The sequence below is a fragment of the Bos taurus genome, chromosome 13, assembly GCF_002263795.3.
Source record: "Bos taurus isolate L1 Dominette 01449 registration number 42190680 breed Hereford chromosome 13, ARS-UCD2.0, whole genome shotgun sequence".
NCBI lineage: Eukaryota > Metazoa > Chordata > Mammalia > Artiodactyla > Bovidae > Bos > Bos taurus.
Genome location: NC_037340.1, coordinates 68,033,280 through 68,056,065, shown reverse-complemented (window position 1 = coordinate 68,056,065; position 22,786 = coordinate 68,033,280).

Here is a 22,786-nt window from a genome sequence, read left to right as displayed (position 1 = left end):
TAAAAATATGAAGAAGACTTTCTAAAAAAAAATAAAGAGAGAGAGAAAGACCTTTTAGATAGGATTTAGTTCCCTAGAAACCAAGAAGCTCCAGGTGTCCTGGAATGACAGGGACTCTCAAGCCTGACCTGACCAAGCAATTCTTTTCTATTGTGGAAAGAACACTTACCATTACATCTGCCTTCGTAACAGTATTTAGGTAAACAATACGGTGTTGTTAACTAAAGGCACAGTGCTGTACAAATCTCTAGACCTTATTCACTTTTTATAACTGAAACCTGAAATAGCAGGTCCCTGTTGGCCACCCTGCAACCGCTGGCAACCACCTCCTGCTCTCCATTTCTATGGGTTTTGCTAATTTATATACTTCATATATATAAAACACATATGTTTTAAATATATATATGTTACATACATAAAACTTATACATATAATATATATTTATATATATGTATATACTTCATATATATCAAATATAACACACTGGTCATGGCAAACACCCTCTTCCAACAACTCAAGAGACGACTCTACACATGGACATCACCAGATAGATGGTCAATACCAAAATCAGGTTGATTATATTCTTTGCAGCCAAAGATGGAGAAGCTCTATACAGTCAGCAAAAACAAGACTGGGAGCTGACTGTGGCTCAGATCATGAACTCCTTATTGCCAAATTCAGACTTAAATTGAAGAAAGTAGGGAAAACCACTAGGCCATTCAGGTATGACCTAAAGCAAATCCCTTAGGATTATACAGTGGAATTGACAAATAGATTCAAGGGATTAGATCTGATAGACAGAGTGCCTGAAGTACTATGGATGGAGGTTCATGATGTTGTACAGGAGGCAGGGATCAAGACCATCCCCATGGAAAAGAAATGCAAAAAGTCAAAATGATTGTCTGAGGAGGCTTTACAAATAGCTGAGAAAAGAATAGACACTAAAGGCAAAGGAGAAAAGGAAAGATATACCTATCTAAATGCATAGTTCCAAAGAATAGCAAGGAGAGGTAGGAAAACCCTCCTCAGTGATCAAAGCAAAGAAATAAAGGAAAACAATAGGATGGGGAAGACTAGAGATCTCTTCAAGAAAATTAGAGATACCAAGGGAAAATTTCATGCAAAGATGGGCTCAATAAAGGAGAGAAGTGGTATGGACCTAACAGAAGCAGAAGATATTAAGAAAAGGTGGCAAGAATGCACAGAAGAACTACACAAAAAAGATCTTAATGACCCAAATAACAATGGTGTGATCACTCACCTAGAGGCAGACATCCAGGAATGTGAAGTCAAGTGGGCCTTAAGAAGCATCAGTATGAACAAAGCTAGTGGAGGTGATAGAACTCAGCTGAGCTATTTCAAATCCTAAAAGATGATCCTGTTAATGTGTTACAGTCAATATGCCAGCAAATTTGGAAAACTCAGAAGTGGCCACAGGACTGGAAAAGTCAGTTTTCATTCCAATCCCAAAGAAAGGCAATGCCAAAGAATGCTCAAACTACCGCACAACTGCACTCATCTCACACGCTAGCAAAGTAATGCTCAAAATTCTCCAAGAAAGGCTTCAACAATACATGAACCAAGAACTTTCAGATGTTCAAGCTGGATTTAGAAAAGGCAGAGAAAGCAGAGACCAAATTGCCAACATCCACTGGATTATCGAAAAAGCCAGAGAGTTCCAGAAAAACATCTGCTTTACTGACTACACCAAAGCCTTTGATTGTGGATCACAACAAACTGTGGAAAATTCTTCAAGAGATGGGAATACCAGACCACCTTACCTACCTCCTGAGAAACTTGTATGCAGGTCAAGAAGCAACAGTTAGAACTGGACATGGAACAACAGACTGGTTCCATGTCAAGACAGTATATTGTCACTCTTGTTTAACTTATATAGAGAGTACATCATGCCAAATGCGAGCTGGATGATACACAAGTTGGAATCAAGACTGCCAGGAGAAATATCAATAACCTCAGATATACAGATGACACCACCCTTGTGGCAGAAAGCAAAGAGGAACCAAAGATCTTCTTGATAAAAGTGAAAGAGGAGAGTGAAAACGTTGGCTTAAAACTCAACATTCAGAAAACAAAGATCATGGCATCCGGTCCCATCACTTCATGGAACATAGATGGGGAAACAATGGAAACAGTGACAGACTTTCTTTTGGGGGGCTCCAAAATCACTGCAGGTAGTGACTTCAGCCAAGAAATTAAAAGACGCTTGCTCCTTGGAAGAAAAGCTATGACCAACCTAGATCAGATCAGTCGCTCAGTCATGTCCGACTCTTTGCAACCCCATGAATCACAGCACGCCAGGCCTCGCTGTCCCTCACCAACTCCCGGAGTTCACCCAGACTCATGTCCATCAAGTCAGTGATGCCATCCAGCCATCTCATCCTCTGTCGTCCCCTTCTCCTCCTGCCCCCAATCCCTCCCAGCATCAGAGTCTTTTCCAATAAGTCAACTCTTCGCATGAGGTGGCCAAAATACTGGAGTTTCAGCTTTAGTATCATTCCTTCCAAAGAAATCCCAGGGCTGATCTCCTTCAGAATGGACTGGTTGGAAATGCAGTACTTGGATGCAGTCTCAAAAACAACAGAATGATCTCTGTTCATTTCCAAGGCAAACCATTCAATATCACAGTAATCCAAGTCTATGCCCCAACCAGTAATGCTGAAGAAGCTGAAGTTGAACGGTTCTATGAAGACCTACAAGACCTTTTAGAACTAACACCCAAAAAAGATGTCCGTTTCATTATAGGGGACTGGAATGCAAAAGTAGGAAGTCAAGAAACACCTGGAGTAACAGGCAAATTTGGCCTTGGAATATGGAATGAAGCAGGGCAAAGACTAATAGAGTTTTGCCAAGAAAATGCACGGGTCATAACAAACACCCTCTTCCAACAACACAAGAGAAGACTCTATACATGGACATCACCGGATGGTCAACACTGAAATCAGATTGATTATATGCTTTGCAGCCAAAGATGGAGAAGCTCTATATAGTCAGCAAAAACAAGACCAGGAGCTGACTGTGGCTCAGACCGTGAACTCCTTATTGCCAAATTCAGACTTAAATTGAAGAAAGTAGGGAAAACCACTAGACCATTCAGGTGTGACCTAAATCAAATCCCTTATGATTATACAGTGGAAATAAGAAATAGATTTAAGGGCCTAGATCTGATAGATAGAGTGCCTGATGAACTATGGAATGAGGTTCGTGACATTGTACAGGAGACAGGGATCAAGACCATTCCTGTAGAAAAGAAATGCAAAAAAGCAAAATGGCTGTCTGGGGAGGCCTTACAAATAGCTGTGAAAAGAAGAGAAGCAAAAAGCAAAGGAGAAAAGGAAAGATATGAACATCTGAATGCAGAGTTCCAAAGAATAGCAAGAAGAGATAAGAAAGCCTTCCTCAGCGATCAATGCAAAGAAATAGAGGAAAACAACAGAATGGGAAAGACTAGGAATCTCTTCAAGAAAATCAGAGATACCAAAGGAACATTTCATGCAAAGATGAGCTCGATAAAGGACAGAAATGGTATGGACCTAACAGAAGCAGAAGATATTAAGAAGAGATGGCAAGAATACACAAAAGAACTGTACAAAAAAGATCTTCACGACCCAGATAATCACGATGGTGTGATCACTGACCTAGAGCCAGACATCCTGGAATGTGAAGTCAAGTGGGCCTTAGAAAGCATCACTATGAACAAAGCTAGTGGAGGTGATGGAATTCCAGTTGAGCTATTCCAAATCCTGAAAGATGATGCTGTGAAAGTGCTGCACTCAATATGCCAGCAAATTTGGAAAACTCAGCAGTGGCCACAGGACAGGAAAAGGTCAGTTTTCATTCCAATCCCAAAGAAAGGCAATGCCAAAGAATGCTCAAACTATTACACAATTGCACTCATCTCACACGCTAGTAAAGTAATGCTCAAAATTCTCCAAGCCAGGCTTCAGCAACATGTGAACCGTGAACTTCCTGATGTTCAAGCTGGTTTTAGAAAAGGCAGAGGAACCAGAGATCAAATTGCCAACATCTGCTGGATCATGGAAAAAGCAAGAGAGTTCCAGAAAAACATCTATTTCTGCTTTATTGATTATGCCAAAGCCTTTGACTGTGTGGATCACAATAAACTGTGGAAAATTCTGAAAGAGATGGGAATACCAGACCACCTGACCTGCCTCTTGAGAAATTTGTATGCAGGTCAGGAAGCAACAGTTAGAACTGGACATGGAACAACAGACTGGTTCCAAATAGGAAAAGGAGTTCGTCAAGGCTGTATATTGTCACCCTGTTTATTTAACTTATATGCAGAGTACATCATGAGAAACACTGGACTGGAAGAAACACAAGCTGGAATCAAGATTGCCAGGAGAAATATCAATAACCTGACCAACCTAGACAGCATATTAAAAACAGAGACAACTTTGCCAACAATGGTCCATCTAGTCTAAGCTATGGTTTTTCCAGTGGTCATGTATGGATGTGAGAGTCAGACTATAAAGAAAGCTGAGTGCTGAAGAATTGATGTTTTTTAACTGTGGTGTTGGGGAAGACTCTTGAGAGTCCCTTGGACTGCAAGGAGATCAAACTAGTCAACCCTAAAGGAAATCAGTTCTGAATATTCCTTGGAAGGACTGATGCTGAAGCTGAAGCTCCAATACTTTGGCCACCTGATGCAACGTAGTGACTCATTGGAAAAGCCCCTGCTGCTGGGAAAGATTGAATACAGGAGAAGAAGGGGATGACAGAGGATGAGATGGTTGGATGGCATCACCAACTCGATGGACATGAGTTTGAGCAAGCTCCGAGAGTGGTGATGGACAGGGAAGCCTGGAGTATTGCAGTCCATGGGGTGGCAGAGCACCCCATGGCAGAGCAATTGAGCAACTGAACTGAACTTATTTAAGTGCAGTCATGCAGTATTTGTCCTTTGAGAAGTCTGGCTTATTTCACTTAACATAATGTCCTTGAGGTTCATCCGTGTTGTCATATATGGAAGGATTTCATTCTTTTTTAAAGCTGAATAATACTCCATTGTATGTATAGACCTCACTTTCTTCATCCATTCAGCTGCTGATGGACGTTTAAGTGGTTCCATATCTTGGCTATTGTGAATAATGCTGCAATGAACATGAGAGAGCATATATCTCTTTGAGATCTTGATTTCAACTTCTTTTAGATAAATACCCAGAAGTGGGATGGCTGGGCTGTATGGTAATCCTCTTCTAAACTTTTTGAAGAATTGTCATACCATTTTGCACAACATCTGCACCATTTTGCATTCCCACCAACAGTGTGCAAAGGTTCCAATTTGTCTATATTCTCACCAGTATTTATCTTTTTTTTTTTTTCACAATAGCCCTAGGTATGAGATGATATCTCATTGTTTTATCTCATTGTTTTTCATTTTCCTGATGATTAGTGATGCTGAGCATCTTTTCAGGTGCCTTTTGGCCATTTGTATGACTTCTTTGGAGAAATGCCTATTCAGATTTTTGCCAATTTTAGACCAGTTTATTTTGGAATTTTTTGGCTATTGAGTTGTAGGAGTTTCTTATATTTTTTGAATATTAATCTCTTACCAGATGTATGGTTTGAAAATACGTTCTCACATTTAGAACAGTATATACTGTCATAAAAACAGACACAAAGACCAATGGAATGGAATAAAGAGCCCAGAAACAAAGTCAAGCACATACGGTCAAATTGTCTTCAACAAGGGTGCTAATAGGCAAAATCAGTCTCTTAAAGAAAGAGTATGGAGAAACTCAGAGAAGGCAATGGCACCCCACTCCAGTACTCTTGCCTGGAAAATCCCATGGACAGAGGAGCCTGGTGGGCTGCAGTCCATGGGGTCGCTGAGGGTTGGACATGACTGAGCGACTTCACTTTCACTTTTCACTTTCATGCATTGGAGAAGGAAATGGCAACCCACTCCAGTGCTCCTGCCTGGAGAATCCCAGGGACGGGGGAGTCTGGTGGGCTGCCGTCTATGGGGTTGCACAGAGTCGGACACGACTGAAGCGACTTAGCAGCAGGAGCAGCAGCAGCATGGGGAAACTGGATATCCATGTGCAAAAATGAAATTGGGCCCTTGCCTTATACCATACACAAAAATCAATTCAAAATTGATTAAATATTTGAATAGAAGACCTGGAAATGTAAACCTCCTAGAAGAAAACATAGGGAAAGTTTCATGATAATTCGGCTTGGCAAGGATTTTTGGATATGACACCAAAAGTACAAACAATAAAAGCAAAATTAGACAAGTGAGACTACATCAGACTAACTAAAAAGCTTCTATACAGCACAGGAAAGAATCAAGAGTGAGGAGAAAACCTACAGGGTGGCTGACCAGCATTTCTTATGGTAGAAACTGTTTCTGTCCATAAAATGTTTATTTAAAATGTGCTGACTTATGCCACAGATTTCATACCTTTGGGTGGAAGCCCAGACCAAAGAACCAGTGATTTATAAAACGGATCAGTACACTATGGCTTACAGGCCAAATCTGGCCCACCCCTTGTTTTTAAATAAAGCTTTATTGGAACGTGGCTCCACACTTTTGTTTCCATACTTCCTGTGACTGCTTTGGCACTGCAGTGACAGAGCTGAGTGGTCACGTGCATGTGCACATGCATGCTAAGTCACTTCAGTCGTATCCAACTCTGTGTGACCCTATGGACTGCAGCCTGCCAGGCTCCTCTGTCCATGGGATTCTCCAGGCAAGAATCCTGGAGTGGGTTGCTGTGCCCTCCTCCAAGGGATCGTCCCAAACCAGGGATCAAACCCATGTCTGTTATGTCTTCCTGCATTGACAGGTGGGTTCTCTACCACTAGCGCCACCTGGGAAGCCTGTGTAGTCATGACAGAACCTAAATATTTACTGTGCCGTGCCGTGCTTAGTCGTTCAGTCACGTCCGACTCTTTGCAACCCCATGGACTATAGCCTGCCAGGCTCCTCTGTCCATGCGGATTCTCTAGGCAAGAATACTAGAGTGGGTTGCCATGCCCTACTCCAGGGGATCTTCCTGACCCAGGAATCAAACCAGGGTCTCCTGCACTGCAGACAGGTTCTTTACCAGCTGAGCTACCAGGGAAGCCCCATCTGGCCTTTATCAGAAAGGTGTGCAGTCTTCTGATCAATATCCCAAGGATTCTCATTTATCTCCTACACTAACTCATGTTCCCATTCAACAGAAACTTCATAAGCTCTCACATGCCAGGCACTATCCTTGGATTTCAGAGAGACTAGAAACAAATAAGATCAGTGGTCCTACACTTAAGGGGTTTTATTGATTTTTTTATTGTTAAATAACAAATTATAACACACTTATTGGTTCAAACAATACCCATTTTTTATTTCACAATTGTACAGGTCAAAAGCCCAAGTGGGCTCGTCTGAGGTCTCCAGTAAGTTTCAAGGCAGAAATCAAGGTGTGGGTCAAGCTGGATGCCTATCTGGAGGCTCAGGGAAAGAATTCAATTCTCAGCTCATTCAGATTGTTGGCAGAATCCAATTCTTTTCAGCTGCTCTAGAGCTGAGGTCCTTTCTGACTGTCAAGCTGGGACCACTCTCTGCTGCTGGAGGCCACCCACATTCTTTCTCCCATCACCCTCTCCTTCTTCAATCCAGCCATTTCACACTGAGTCCTTCTGCTTTGAATCTCTCTGGATTTCCCTTTCTGCCAACTGCCAGAGAAAGGTTTTCAACTTTTAAGGGCTTTTGTAATTACACTGAATTCACTTGTATAACCCTGTTTTAAGATCAACTTGCCATATGACATAATCATGGGAGTGATACTTCACCATATTCATTCATAGGCTTTGGGTAATGGGGTGGGGTCAGAGGGGACATCTTTTAGGGGCTCTTTTATCAGTTATGCCTTCTACAGTGTATAAGTCATATACTTAGTAGGATAAGCTAACTAGCTATAACAAACAGACCTCCAAATTTTGATAGCTCAAAAAATAAAAGGTATATTTATTCTCACATAACTTTCCAAGGAGATGTTCCAGGTTAGTGGAATTCTGCTCCAAGGATCATTCAAGTGCCCAAGCTGACAGTGGCCTTGTCACCTTCAACACTCCAAGCTTACCCTACTTGCTGCTGTCCCAGGGAGCTAAAAAGAGAATCAACACTGAGGAACCCATGTAGGCGGGTTTTGGGTTAGGCCTGGAAATGATTCAAAGCACTTCTGCTCATATTCTGTCCAAAATAAATTAGTCACATTATCAGATATAATTTGAAGAGGAAATAAAAGATGATATCTGACTGAGGAAACATGTAACCAACACTTTTATTACAAAGGAGGAGAGGACAGATTCCGATGGCCACTAGGTTATTCCCTATCCAAGTAGGAACAAATGTGCTGATAGCTATGAATTGACAACTGATTATACCTATGACCACTGAGACTGTACATGGTAGTCTGTTCTAATTTTCTAAATGCATGCACGCCCAGTTGCTCAGTTGTGTCCAACTCTTTGTGATCCCATGGGTTGTAGTCCACCAGGCTCCTCTGTCCATGGGATTTTTCAGGCAAGAATACTGGAGTGGGTTGCCATTTCCCCCTCCAGGAGATCTTCCCAACCCAGGGATTGAACCCATATCTGCTGTATTGGCAGACGAATTCTTTACCACTGCACTGCATGGGAAGCCCCAGCTTTCTAAATCTATAGCTCTTGGTGCATTTTAAAATGTAAGTATCCAGACCAGAGATAATGCCAGCCAGCAAGGCAGGTCTAGGGAACCCTGGAGCTGAACTTCAGAGGGCTCTCTCTTCCCCTACTTTGTCCAAAACATGTGGCAGCAGATGTTGGAGTGGAGAAACTCCTTCATGGGCAGAAAGATCTCAATTTGGTCTAAGAAACTCCTAATCTGGAGGGCAGAAGAGGAGGAGATGCAGGTAGTCCCCTACCCCAGGAAGTTACCTTCTGGGAGAGGGAGGAATCTGGAAGAGGATATGGCCCATGAAAGCCCCAAGACCAATTAAAGCAGTGTTCCGGGTGGCCAGCTGAGGATAAAACCTAGGAAGGCTTCTGGGGTGAAGTGAGGCGACATCAGCCCCTAAGAACAAGAATGACAAGGCAGGGAGCAGGGGTCCCTTACTAGAACCAAGAAGTGGTGAAGCCCAAGTGAGGTAGCCTATGCTAGGAGAATGGAAGGGGGAACTGAGAGGGTCCCATGGGGGAAGGGGCAGGAAAGAAGGAGGGAGGAAGAAGACTGGTTGTCCAGATGCCAACTGGGGGGATGTAGGGGAGCTGGGGCCAAGAACTTCCTCTTATTCTGTGGCCATGTACAGGGCTTTGTTTCCTTTCTCCATCAGTGTCTGCTGACTACTCATTGGCAGGACAGAGCTCTAGGGGACCTACACCTCGAGAGGCTTTCAAATGCCTGTTTCATTTTCTCCAGTGTTGGCTTAGGGCAGGGTGTCGCCTCTGGTCCATGGCTTGCTGTCTTCATAACTGCTCTTTCACTGCCCTAGGCCTCCCAAGTTTTTTGGCCTTGGCAGCCAGTTTCTTTTAAAGAATCGCTGAGGCCTGGGGAAAGCCCATGCAGCAGAGGCACTCACCCTGGTCGCTTGCCCAGCATCCCAGGAGCCAGGCCCCCAGATGAGGACAAGCACGGTATGTCTTTCCTCTCTCAAAATCTCCCAGGCCCCCTGAACAGTTTGCCTGAGCCTTGCACTCAAGGGAGGTGAATTAAGATGGAAAACAAGTTCATGTTCCACTCATCAACAGCAAAGCACCCACTCCAAGGAAGGGGCACCTTTCACTGATTTGCCAAAGGTGCCGTGTGGGCAGCAGCTGTCCTGGCTGTCTCCTCTCCTCCCAAGCCTGAGAAGGGCAGGCATTCAGGGTCAGAGCATCCTGCCCCCCAGAGATGCCCCTGCTGGGTACCACTCTTCCCCCCCCAGATTCCACAGGCTCAGCTGGTTCCTCTGAGAACAGCTGTGTTCTTGTCTCCTAAAGCAGTGTTTCTCAGTCCTTAGCATGCCTTAGAATAATGCTAAATACTCATTAAAACACCAGTGCCTGGGCCTTACCTGCACAGTTTCCGATTCAGTAGGGCTTGGGGCGAGCCTGAGAACTGGCATCTTTTGATGTGTTCCCAGATGATCCTGATGCTGCTGGCCCAGGGTCCACACTTGGAGAACCACTATCTTAGCTCCTCTTCCTGACTCAGCAAAAGGATGAAACCAGCTCAGGGGCAGCTTCAGGGCCCTGCACAGCCTCAGTGTTCAGTCCATGCACATTGATTTTAGTGAACGGGAGAAGCAAAAGGGAGACTGTTGACTGACTTTGGGATTCCATGAACAACCTGCTCCCTTTTGTCCAGATGTATCAAGTTAATGGGAAACTCAAGGGCTCAGGCAGCATAAAATGTGGGGCGAGGCAGGGTCTGACAGTCTGTATGGTTGAACTTGGACTTCTCTCATAGTTCAGTTGGTAAAGAATCTGCCTGCAATGCAGGAGGCCTGGGTTCAATCCCTGGGTCAGGAAGATCCCCTGGAGAAGGAAATGGCAATCCACTCCAGTATTCTTGCCTGGAGAATTCCATGGACAGAGGAGGCTGGCAGGCTACAGTCCATGGGGTCGCAAGCGTCGGACACCACTGAGCGACTAAACCACCACCACCACCACATTGTTGAACTCTGGAGAACCCCCTGCCAAACCATCAGAAATAATAAAAACAAAAAAATTGTTATCATTTTTTTAGATTCCACATAAAAGGGATATCATATATGTGTCTTTCTCTGCCTGACTTACTTCATTTAGAATGATAATCTCTGGATCCATCCATGTTGCTGCAAATAGCATGATTTCATTCCTTTTATGGCTGAGTAGTATTCCAAGACAGAAACCGTCTCACAGACATAGAATATAAACTTATGGTTACCAAAGGGGAAACAAGGGGAAGGGAAAAAGTAAGAGTCTGGGATTAGCAGATACAAACTACTACATATAATAGATAAACAACAAGGACTTACTATATAGTACAGGAACTACACTCAATATCTGGTAGTAATAATGGAAAAGAATGTATATATGTGTGCGCATGCTCAGTCATGTCTGACTCTTTGTGACCCCATGGACTGTGGCCCACCAGGCTCCTCTGTCCATGGAATTTTCCAGGAAACAATACTGGAGTGAGTTGCCATTTTCTCCAGGGGATCTTCCTGACCCAGGATTGAATCCATGGCTCTTGCATCTCCTGCACTGGCAGTCAGATTCCTTACTGCTAGTGCCACCTGGGAAGCCCATAAAGAACATATTTTAAGAAATAATAAAAATAATAATGAAAGCCACCATTTCCTAAGCCAAATGCCTTATGCAAGTATCCCAGCACGAGTTCTGGGGATGGTGGGAATCCCTATTGTACATGGACGAGGATCTCAGCTCCACGTCCCCTGAGTAATGGAACAGCCCCAGGCTTCAGGCCACATTAATTTGTCTTCAGACCCCCTTAGCATCACCACCTTGCCAAGCTGCCTCCCAGTGAGGCTGAGAAAGTTGGAGGCCAGAAGCAGCTACACTCTGGCGACCTGGCCCAGGGAGAGAACGTCGTTTGTGTAATCAGACTGTCTGATTATTAGACCTCAGCTTGCCATGGACTCAGTGCATGGCCTCGGGATCCCTTCACTATCAATGCCTCAGTTCCCTGAGCTATAAATTGGGGCTAATAATTCCAGCCCCTGGGGATGCCACTGGATCAGATGAGAAAGTGTACAAAACGTCTGGCACAGTGTTGAGTTCTTAGTAAAAGCTCAGTAATGTTATTCCCTCTCCAAATGGGCATCTTCGTCTTCAAGCACGTATTTCAGAGTGATCACTCAGGGGCATATTTAGAAATTCTGCCTTAAAATTGGGGAGGGGAGGGAATGGAGAGACAGAACAGACTGCCCTTCCAAAACACTGTTGCTTCAGTCCCCATGAGGCCTCAGCAGGGGTGGCAGGAAGACGGGCTGACAGAGCTCAGAACCACATGCAGAATCTGCTCAAAGACTCACGCCAGGTACCAAGTCACCGGAAGTGGAGAGGGGTGTCTGGCCAGGAAACCCTTGTTGAACAAGCGGCCAGCCTTTGTTCAGACACCCAAGGGCAAGAGATGTACTGAGAGAACTCCATGCTGAGCTCAGTGACATGAACTTGGGCAAACTCCACCAGATGGTGAGGGACAGGGAAGCCTGACATGCTGCAGTCCATGGGGTCACGAAGAGTTGGACACAACTTGGTGACAGCAACATATGTATACAGTGGAATGTTATTCAGTCGTAAAACAGAAAAATGAAACCTTGCCATTTGCAGCAACAAAGATGTACTTGGAGGGTATTATTCAAAGTGAAATAAGTCAGATAGAGAAAGACAAATACTGTATGATATCACTTGTATGTAGAATCCAAAACACGGCAAACTAATGCATGTAACAAAAAAGAAACTGACTCACAAATACAGAGAACAAAGTAGAGTTACCAATGGGAAGAGGGAAGAGGGGAGGGAAAAGATGAGGGCATGGGGTGAAGAGGTACAAACTATTAGGTATAAAATAAGCTACAAGTATATATTGTACAATACAGGGAATATAGCCAATTTTTATAATAACTATAAATGGAGTAAAATCTTTAAAAGTTGTGCATCACTATACTGTATACCTGTAACTTGTATAATATTGTACATCAACTATATTTAGATGAAAACCTAAATTTAATTTTTAAAAAATAAAGGAAATGATGTATGTCCCCACCCCCCTCAGCCCCCAGAAAAATGTTGCCTATCTTCAAGGGTGCTGTGGGGACATATGCTGGACCTTTAACACAAGTGCTCATTGCAAAGCAAGCTCTTAAAAATATTAGCTGCTATTACTCTTGCTGCTGGGGCTTCCCAGCTGGCACTAGTGATAAAGAGCCTGTCTGCCGATATAGGAGACAGAAGACCCAGGGTTGGATTCCTGGGTCAGGAAGATCCCCTGTAGGAGGGCATGGCAACCCACTCCAGAATTCGTGCCTGGAGAATCCCATGGACAGAAGAGCCAGATGGGCTACAGTCCATAGGGTCGCAAAGAATCAGACACAACTGAAGCAATTTGGCATGCACACATGCACGCGTCCTTGTTGTTATAGTTATACCAGTGAGATCTTGCTGCTGCTGCTGCTGCTAAGTCGCTTCAGTCATGTCCGACTCTGTGCGACCCCATAGACAGCAGCCCATCAGGCTCCCCCGTCCCTGGGTTTCTCCAGGCAAGAACACTGGAGTGGGTTGCCATTTCCTTCTCCAATGCACGAAAGTGGAAAGGGAAAGTGAAGTCGCTCAGTCGTGTCCGACTCTTAGCGACCCCATGGACGGCAGCCTACCAGGCTCCTCCGTTCATGGGATTTTCCAGGCAAGAGTACTGGAGTGGGGTGCCATTGCCTTCTCCGAGCCGGATCTTAGGTAAGGTTAAAAAAAATGAGTCTCACTTTTCTCATTACAAATAAGTATGTTCATAGAAATGAGCCCCATAAAATAGTTTCAAAATCAAATGAGATCATGTATGGCAACCTCCTAGCATACAGTAAGCACTCGATGAATGTTAAGGCTGATTTCTATCTGGGGGTACCAATGTCCCCATACCTAGGAGCCAGGGACTGTTTAGTTTTGGCACTGGCAACTCCATGTCCTAGGGACCCCTCTGTCGCAAGTAAACAGGGACAGCTGGTCACCCTCCAACAGCACACCTGGCTGAGCCATGGGAATGTCTGTGCCCATTTCAGAAACACACGGGGAATTTCTGGCCCATGACAACCTGCTCCTGGGAGCCAGGCCAGGCTCCGGATTGCCCTTCGAGTCTCAGCAGCCCCAGGATACCTGACCCAGTGTTCTCAAGATGAAGGGGCTTAGCAAGGCTCAGAGCAGCCTGGAGTGAGAGTCTGGTGCACATATCCAGATCCCTGGGGTGACAGATTACCCCACCCAGAGCCCAAACAGAGCAGCAGAATCAGGGGGAAAGGAGAGGATCTCTGAAGGTCCTGCTGGGATCAGAGAAGGAGGGAACAGTGTTCCCTGAGATGAATAATGCAGGGCGAGGAGGCTGGGGTGGGGGAAGCAGCTCCTGGGCCCCCAGCCTGTTCCTGGCCAGGCTGCAGCAGAGCAGGAAGCCTCCCAGCTGAGCCTGCGAAGCAGTTATCACTGGTGGGTGATTAAGTTACTAATCCTTCAGGGAGAAGACATTTAGAGGCCCATATTAAAGCAGTGCGCGGCAAAATTACATTCCGTTTCAATTTAGTTTAGCAATTCCCATGATTTAGTTAAATGAAAAGCAATTGTTCCAATTAATAGTATTGAATGTTATTCATCAAAAGTGTCAAAACAGCTCTGTGGTTGCATTAGTAACCCATTCTCTTGTCAGAGATCCGGATAATTCCCCAGGATAGGATGGGGCAATGGCAGAGTATGGGGGCTTTGGGGAAAGGTCACAGTTAGAGAGGGTATTTACCTGCACACACGTGTACATATGTGTAGCCTGTGTGCATAGATGAGTGTACATATGGGTACACATGGCCTGTATGCATACTGAACCAAACTGTACCCAAGTATTCATATTTATATTTGGTATGTGCATACACCAGTGTGCTTAAGTGATGGGCACATGTGTAAATGTATGTTTGTGCATGTTCTTGTCTGTTCCTGGGTATGATGCATGTATGTAAAAATATGTGCAAGTCCCCTATGTGTCTGTGTATGTGTGCATGTGTGCATATGTATCACATGTATACTTGTGATATGGGTACACGAGTATCTAGACAGTTGTGCATTCCCGTATGTCTGTGTATGTGCACACGTGACCTTGCAGATGTGTCAGTGTCCAAAGGGGTGCACTGTGAGCATCCGTGGGCATGTACATCATGAAAGTGAAAGTGAAAGTCACTCAGTCATGTCCAACTCTTTGCAACCCTGTGGTCTACAGAGTCTGTGGAATTTTCCAGGCCAGAATACTGGAGTGGGTAGCTTCTCCCTTCTCCAGGGGATCTTCCCAACCCAAGGATCGAACCCAAGTCTCCCACATTGCAGGTGGATTCTTTACCAGCTGAGCCACCAGGGAAGCCCTGTACATCATGAGGTACAATTATATGTACTGTAAATGTGCCTGTATGCGTCAGGGCAGGAGATGAAGGGAGCGTGCTGCCTTGGTAAATGAAGAGAAGACACAACTCTTTCCATCCTTGTGTGAGTGATCTGGCTTGTCGCTGGGATGCTGCCATTCAAATGTGGTTTCATGAAGTCAGAGACTTTTTCTGCCATGTTCATGGTCATGTGCTTAGGACTGGAAGACAGCCTGGCACAGGGTAAGCTTCAGTGACATACACTGGTTGAATGGATTAGTGGGTAGATGGTGAATGAGTAGACGGATGGATGGATGGATGGATGGCTGTAGGACCCTGGCTCTATCCGCCCCCCTAGTAGCTGGTGGATTCCCTGGTCTTCTCTTCCTTAATGTGAATCTCAACCCCTTTGGCTTCCAGCTTGAGTCTTACAATAGCACATCCTTGGACAACTCCATCCTGGGCAGGCAGCAGGCTCAGAAAGTCAACAAGATGCCAGAATCAGCCAGAGCTAAGGACAGAAAGGCAGGGAATTCTTTAAAGAAGCTGAAAAAAGCCGAGCTCAGCACCACAGGGTAATAGGAAGCTGTCCTAGCCAGACAGGCCCAAGAGGACACAGGCTTGTACCCCCTCAAGCCAAGGTTCCCACATATGGTTTGTGTCCCTGAGCTGCAGCCACCAACTCCTAACTTCATCTCAGGCCAATCCTACTCTAGCCCTGACTTCTTTCCTGCCAGGGACACCTCGCACGGCAGGGAAGCTACTTCTCCATCCCTGTCCAGACACTGGTGAAGTTCAGCATTATCCCATTCCCACAGACCAAGAAGATCAAAGGAAGTTACCAGGGGTCTCCTAGCTCCATCCTCCTCATGTCCCAGACTTCCCTGGGCCTTGCCTCTCTCTGCAGATGTTGGGATCCTGGAGGGGCCCCCAAGACCCCAAATGACCCACTTTGCGTGGTTGTCAATTATCTTACAATCACCTCTGAGCTTTGACAATTTAATCTGGTCCACGTGCTGTCAGGGCCCGCCCCCTAGTGGCTGACTCTGGCCCACACACTGCCCCCACCCACTGGCACCAACTGAGCCTAGTCCCCACTTCCACCAGCCTCAGCCAAAAAGGACCTCTAAGTCCTTGCAGAGGCTCCACAACAGCCCCATTTCCCCCTTCCCAGACATAGGCACAGCGATGCCCGTCATACAATGGGGGCCTGGCTGCCCAGAGCTTTGCACTGCCCCCAGCAGCCTCCCCAGGCTATATGTGTGTCCATTCATCAGGATGGTGATTAAGCACCAAGAGGAAGTGTTAGGATGTGACCCCTGAACCCACGAGACTCATAAAGACAATAGCTGGGGCCACATCGAGAGGCTTCAGGCGTCCTGTCTATTTTAGGGCGGCCCCAAGCACGGCTGGCCAACACCCAGGGCATCCTGAAGCTCATTAATTTGTGTGAGAGTGACGGAGACAGGATGAAGGGTCCGAGAGGCCTTCCGTCAGCCGTTTCCTGCCAGCCCGCCAGCCCTGCTCAGTACTCCACTCATGGAGCCCCCGACTCTGGCCTCCGGAGACCCCTCCTTGCTCATTCTCTGTGGTGGACCCAGCCACCTTCCTCTCCTTTCAAAGGCTTTTACTGAGAGTTGAGAGGTTCTGCCCTTTCTGGGATCCACTCTTTGTTTTCTCCGCAAGGGAAGCAGAGGAAGAAGTGAACAGCATCAGCCTCATCCAGGCGGAGACCATGGAGAATCTCCCTCGAAATAGCCTTCTGGTGTTCTGTTCCCACGGCCTGGCCTCCGCTGAGCCTGGGAGTTGTTGTTCAGTCGTTCAGTCATGTCTGACTCTTTGCAACCCCATAAACTGCAGCACACAGGCTTCCCTGTCCTTTACCATCTCCTGGAGCTTGCTCAAACTCATGTCCATTGAATCAGTGATGCCATCCAACCATCTCATCCTCTGTCATCCCCTTCTGCCTCAATCTTTCCCAGCATCAGGGTCTTTTCTAATGAGTCAGCTGGGAGTAGCAAGAGGTTAATGGCTGGGGCCTTTGGGCTCCACAGTACGCTGGAGCCAGGGGACCAAGGGTTAAATACACAACTGTTAGGTATGCGTCTCCCCCAGCCACTTATCTCCCAATTGTTGGTAGCTTGAAACTGACCACAGTATAAGGATTTGCACCACTGAAACTGGCAAACACTATCAGACGAGCACTATGATCAAGGGGGGCCTGGGCCCCTTTCACATTCTCTGGCTGGAATTCCCTCATCCAGATGACTTGGTTGAAAAGTATTGCTTGGGATGACTCTAGGGTCACAGAGACTTGGAGTGCATACCCACATGTAGTTCCTAGTACCCTAACCCCACTCCATCCCTCTTCGATCTTTGGTCTTGGATGGGACAGAGACAGATCAGTCTTCAAAGTCAGGCTAGATCCTACATGCAGCCCCGTTCATGTCACTTCATCTCACTGATGCTTCATTTTTTCAAAATAGGAGCTGTAACTTTAGAGGCTTCATAGGGTTTGTATTTCTTCAAAATAGGAGCTGTAGCTTCATAGGGCTCATTCTAGGACTGGAACTTAGTAAGGTTCCTGGAAAACTGAGTTGACTGTGTCATGTGAAGTGTTTAGTGTCTTGAGGCCCTTGCAGGACTGATTGATTCTAACAATGAAATAATCATCAGCTGTTGTTACAGTGTTTGCTATTATTACTTTCCTCATCACGTATCTTCAGGCTAAAAGAAGAGTCTGCAAAAACTTTTGTAGTACTTTTTTTCTTTGAAATGCTCCGATCACATAAACTGAAAGGGGCCTGGTGCCTTATTCAGCTTTGCCTGTGCCCAGGTCCAAGCATAACCCTTGGCTGATAGTAAGTAGCCAATGATTGACAGGTGACCAACCACACAACTCGGCAGCTTTTTAGGGAACGTGACATTTCTAGCACAGTGAAAGAGTCCTACTGACTTTCCTCTTCGCTCAGGATGCATGTCTTAGCATCAGTTGTTCCAAACCCAGTTTTCTTGGTTTTAGGAATACAGTGCCCTGGGAGAACCTGAGGAATGACATCCACTCAGAGCCTCAGAGAAAGGAAGACTATACCAACTGCTTCCCCAGGCTCACAGCAAAAGCAAAGATCAAAATCAGAAAAGCTGAGATTTTTTTTTTCCTGGAAAGGAGCATCTCTGGCCCTTGGGGGAGTGGAACACCTTATCTTCATCTTCAGCCCCCAAGGGGATGCCTTGTGGGAGGTCAGAGGTACCACGGAACATCAGCAGTTCAGTCATCCTCTCACATCTGCTCCAGCAGGCCCTATGTTTGTGGAAGGGGCGGGGGGGTGGGGGGGTGGAATCAGCGGAGCAGAGGATGGTTGACTAAGGAGAAGCAGAAATTAAATAGTGTAAGATTCATCTGGACTCAAGCTATCTTTTGTGTAGCCTATAGCAATTGCTTTCATTTCTTTGAGCTTGTTTCTGCAAAAGTCAAGACTATAAGGCTGCCCTCAAAATCCCAGTAGAAAGAGTCTATGTGGTGAAGTTGATGGAAAGCCCTGGTGCCTAATTAGTGTGCAGAATATATCTGTTTGGCATCTTTCTGATCATCATGAACAGATTTTGCCTGAGAGCCAAAAACCACAGTATTAAGTAGGACTGTTTATTGCTTATTGCTCAAGCAAAGCCCTGGGTCCAAAGAAGCAAAAGTCTGCTTCCTGGCCTGTTGCTACAGTACAGGTAGGACCTCTGTTCCCCAGACCTTTCCTAAGTCCAACTAGCCAGGAATATAATAACATTATCTGTTGCCATGATTGCTGACCCTCACAAGGGCAAGATGCTATGAGCAAGAAGGCAAAGATTCAAAACCTCAAATCTTTGGACCAAACCAAAACAATGAAGGCCTGTTAGCATCAATACTTGAAGAGAGAAGGGCCACTTGAATCCCTAATTCTTCCCAGCACACATGTGAGTATCTGCATGGACACGTGGGCATAAGGACTTAAGTGTACTCACATGCCTGTCCCTGGGCAGAGTTATGGATGCGAGCTTGCCCCTGTGGACTTCTTACGAGTGCACACAGTCTGTGTACAGGTACCTCCCGGACATGTGTGCACAGGGAGCTGATGCCTGTGTATATATGTGCATGCACACCCTTCTGCATAGGTGTGAGGGTTTGGGTACTGGTACCTGCACGTGCAAGCATAGGGTTACACTTAGGAATGAATGAACAAGGTGGCTGCACACTCCTGTGTGTGCCACTCTGGCCATGGACAATCTGCAGATAGCCACGGGTGAATAAATGTGCAAGCACGTGCCTATGAACTTGTATGTATTTTTAGCACTTGAGAGTACAAATAAACAGCATAAACAAGATGGTTGGGAGGAGGAGGGGTTTAAATACTTAGGAAGACAAACAACCCCCACAAGGACTTCACAAGCACCCATTAGGTACAAATAATGTACACGCTAATTACAAATTACTCTTTTCTGCTCATTAAAGCAGAACCTCTGTGCTCTGTTAGCTCAGTTTGGGTTACTCTACACACTGGAAAGTAATAAAAGTGGCTTCTAGGTCAGGAAGATGGCCACATGGGGCATAGGAAGGCTTCTCAGCAATGCAAATGGTCACCCAGACCAGGTGCCAGGGCACTGATGCTGACTCCTCTGTCCACCGAACCCATGTTCAATCAGTCACCAAATTCAGTCGCGTTCACCTCCTTCTGTGCATCTTCATTGACACTGTTCGCTCAAGTCACTGCCTGTCTTCTCTGACAGCACCAGAAAGCAGCCCGTACTGCCTCCAACTGGTCCCCCCGACTTCCCTCTGGCTCCTCTCCAACCCATCCCCTAAGACCCTGTCGGCAAACCTGCTGACCTTATTCCTGCACTTAAAGCCCTCCCCCGCCCCCGCCATGGCTTCCCCATCACTTCCAAGCATTGTCCAACCGCAGGGCTTGTCCAGCCATGACAGGAGCTCCAAATACCTCTGCAGCCTTGTTCCCTGCACGTCACATCCAGCAAGGTGGAGTGACTCCCAGACATTTCCCGAGTCCACCTGGCTGAGACCTCCAGGTCTGAGCTCACTTTCTGCCTCAGTCCCCAGTGCCCTCTCTTTTTCCATTTCTGCTCCACTGGCTGGATCTTCATGGTGAGCTCCTATCCCATCTTGGGAATGTTGTTCTGGCAAAGCATCTACTGCCTCTGGCTTCTTCCTAATTCTGTGCTCTGTACCCAAGTTTATCATTTATTGACTATCTCCTCAATGAGACTGCAGGCAGGGGCTTTATCTTGTTGACTCTTAGGTGCATGTCTGGTATCTAGAACACCTTCTGACACATATGCCTGTGTGCATGCTAAGTCACTTCAGTCTTGTCCAATTCTTTGCAAGCCTATGGACTGTAGCCCACCAGGCTCCTCTGTCCATGGCATTTTCCAGGCAAGAATACTGGAGTATGTTGCCATTTCCTCCTCCAGGGGATCTTCCCAACCCAGGGATCGAATCTGTGTCTCCTATGTCTCCTGCATTGGCAGGCAGGTTCTTTACCACTAGCGCCATTTGGGAAGCCCTTCTGACATGTAGTGTATATTTAATAAATACACACAAAAAAAGCTGAATGAAAACTTAATTAATATCCTTATTATACTGCTCAATCCTTCTTATTAATCACTGCAACTGATATATCTTCTTTACCCCCTTGAGATTCGGGGTTTTAATTATGATTAAACACTGAATTGAGCTTCCCAGCATGTGTTTTTCAAGATGTCCTTCTTGTCTCCCCAACACCACTGCTTTTTGACAACTGCCAGTTCTGAGTCAATTCTCTTCACAGAATAGAGCTGCCAGGACTCAGGTGCACCACCTAGAGGCTGAAAAGTGCAACACCTCAGAAAAGAAAGTCCCGGAAGAAGCCTTCTTGGTGACCAGCAAGACAGTCACCCTAGTCATTATTTCCAACACACTTACATCTGAGGGTGGGTCAGAAGAAGCTCCCAGTCTCAGCTTCAGTGATGTGTCCAGAATCAGTCTTTGTCATACATTCTGGGTCCCAGTCAGAAGTACCGTCTCCACCCCCGCCAACCCCCCTCCCACCCATTCTTCCTACTATGTTCCCCCTTTGGGCACTTTCTGCCCTGCTGACTTCTGCCCTGCCCATCTTGTCCAATCAAAAAAGTTCTCACAACCTAGAAAGTCAAACAATTGTGTTCCTTCTCTCGTGCTCCATGGCTCCAGGTAAAGATTTGTTCATCCTCTATCTAACAGCTTTCTTGTTCCAGGCACCAAGAAATCAAGACTTGGCAAAACCATAACAATTTTCTGCCTACAACATTTTCCAAAGCTGCTGGTTGGCTCCACACTTTGGTCTTCCATATGTCCCTCTTCCCAGAGATATTTTTCACAATGACTTCTTATGCCTCCCTATAACACAGAAGCAGTGGTCAACTTTAAAGAGGCAACTTCTTTTACCAAAACCAAAATACTTCACTTATCTGGAAACTAACCATATAATTATTTGTTAATAGGTCAGCATCCTTTGAGACATGTCAAGAGTTTTTGAAGGCAAGATTCATCCCATCAACTTCTATATGCTAAGTTCCAATCCAGGATTTTTTTATGAAAATCTGAAACATTTTGATGGAAGATGCATTACCTCTCCATCTTCCAAGCTCAAGGATCTGGTAGTATTTGAAATATCCCAACTGGTAAACCATAACTATGATGATATCAGAGAGTACATGAGAAAGGAAAGCAACTATTAAACCAACATAAGGAAAATGGGAATACTCATAAACTGATCCAGTACTGTAACCCTAGGAAAGAGGGCTTTGCAAAGTCATTTGCATAACTGAACAGCAGTGTACTTCTCCATAAAAGAGTGCAGATGAAGAATGTCAGAATACAACATAAAGAAGTCTAAAGAAAGTGAGAGATATACCATGTTCATAGACACTGAGACAATGACCTGAAGATGGCAGTTCTCTCCCAAAGTAATCTATCTCTCAATTCAATGAAAAATATGCCAAAACATACACACACACATATATACACATACACACATACACATATATATAGAGAGAGAGAGTGACATATAGCAAGTTGGTCCTAAGATTCATACATATCAGTAGAGGGGAAAAGACAGCCATAATAATTCTGAAAGAGGAGGAAAAAGAAAAGAAAGAAGAGAATGAGTGTGAGAGAAGCAACTTCCTTAGTATAATCAATATAAAATGAGTAAAGGATCTAAGTAGATATTTCTCCAAAAACAATTCATAATAGCCAATAAGCACAAGAAAAAATGCTCAACAACATTACTCATCAGGGAAATGCAAAAAACAAAAATTACAGTGAGCTAGCACTTCACATCTATAGCATGGCTGTAATTTTAAAAATGGGAATTAACAAATATTTGTGAGGATGTAGAAAAACTAGAATCTTCATGCAGTGCTGTGGAAATATAAAATGGTGAAGCCAACTTAAGAAATAGTATAGTTGTTCCTCAAAAAGTCAGAGTTACCATATAACCCAGAAATTCCTGTCCAACGTATATAACCAAAAGAATTAAAGCCATATGTTCATACAAAAACTTGCACAAGAAAATTCATAGCAGCCTTATTCTTAACAGCCAAAAAGTGAAAAACTGAAGTGTGCATCAACTGATAGATGGACAAACAAATTGTGGTATAGACATACAATGGAATATTATCCAGCC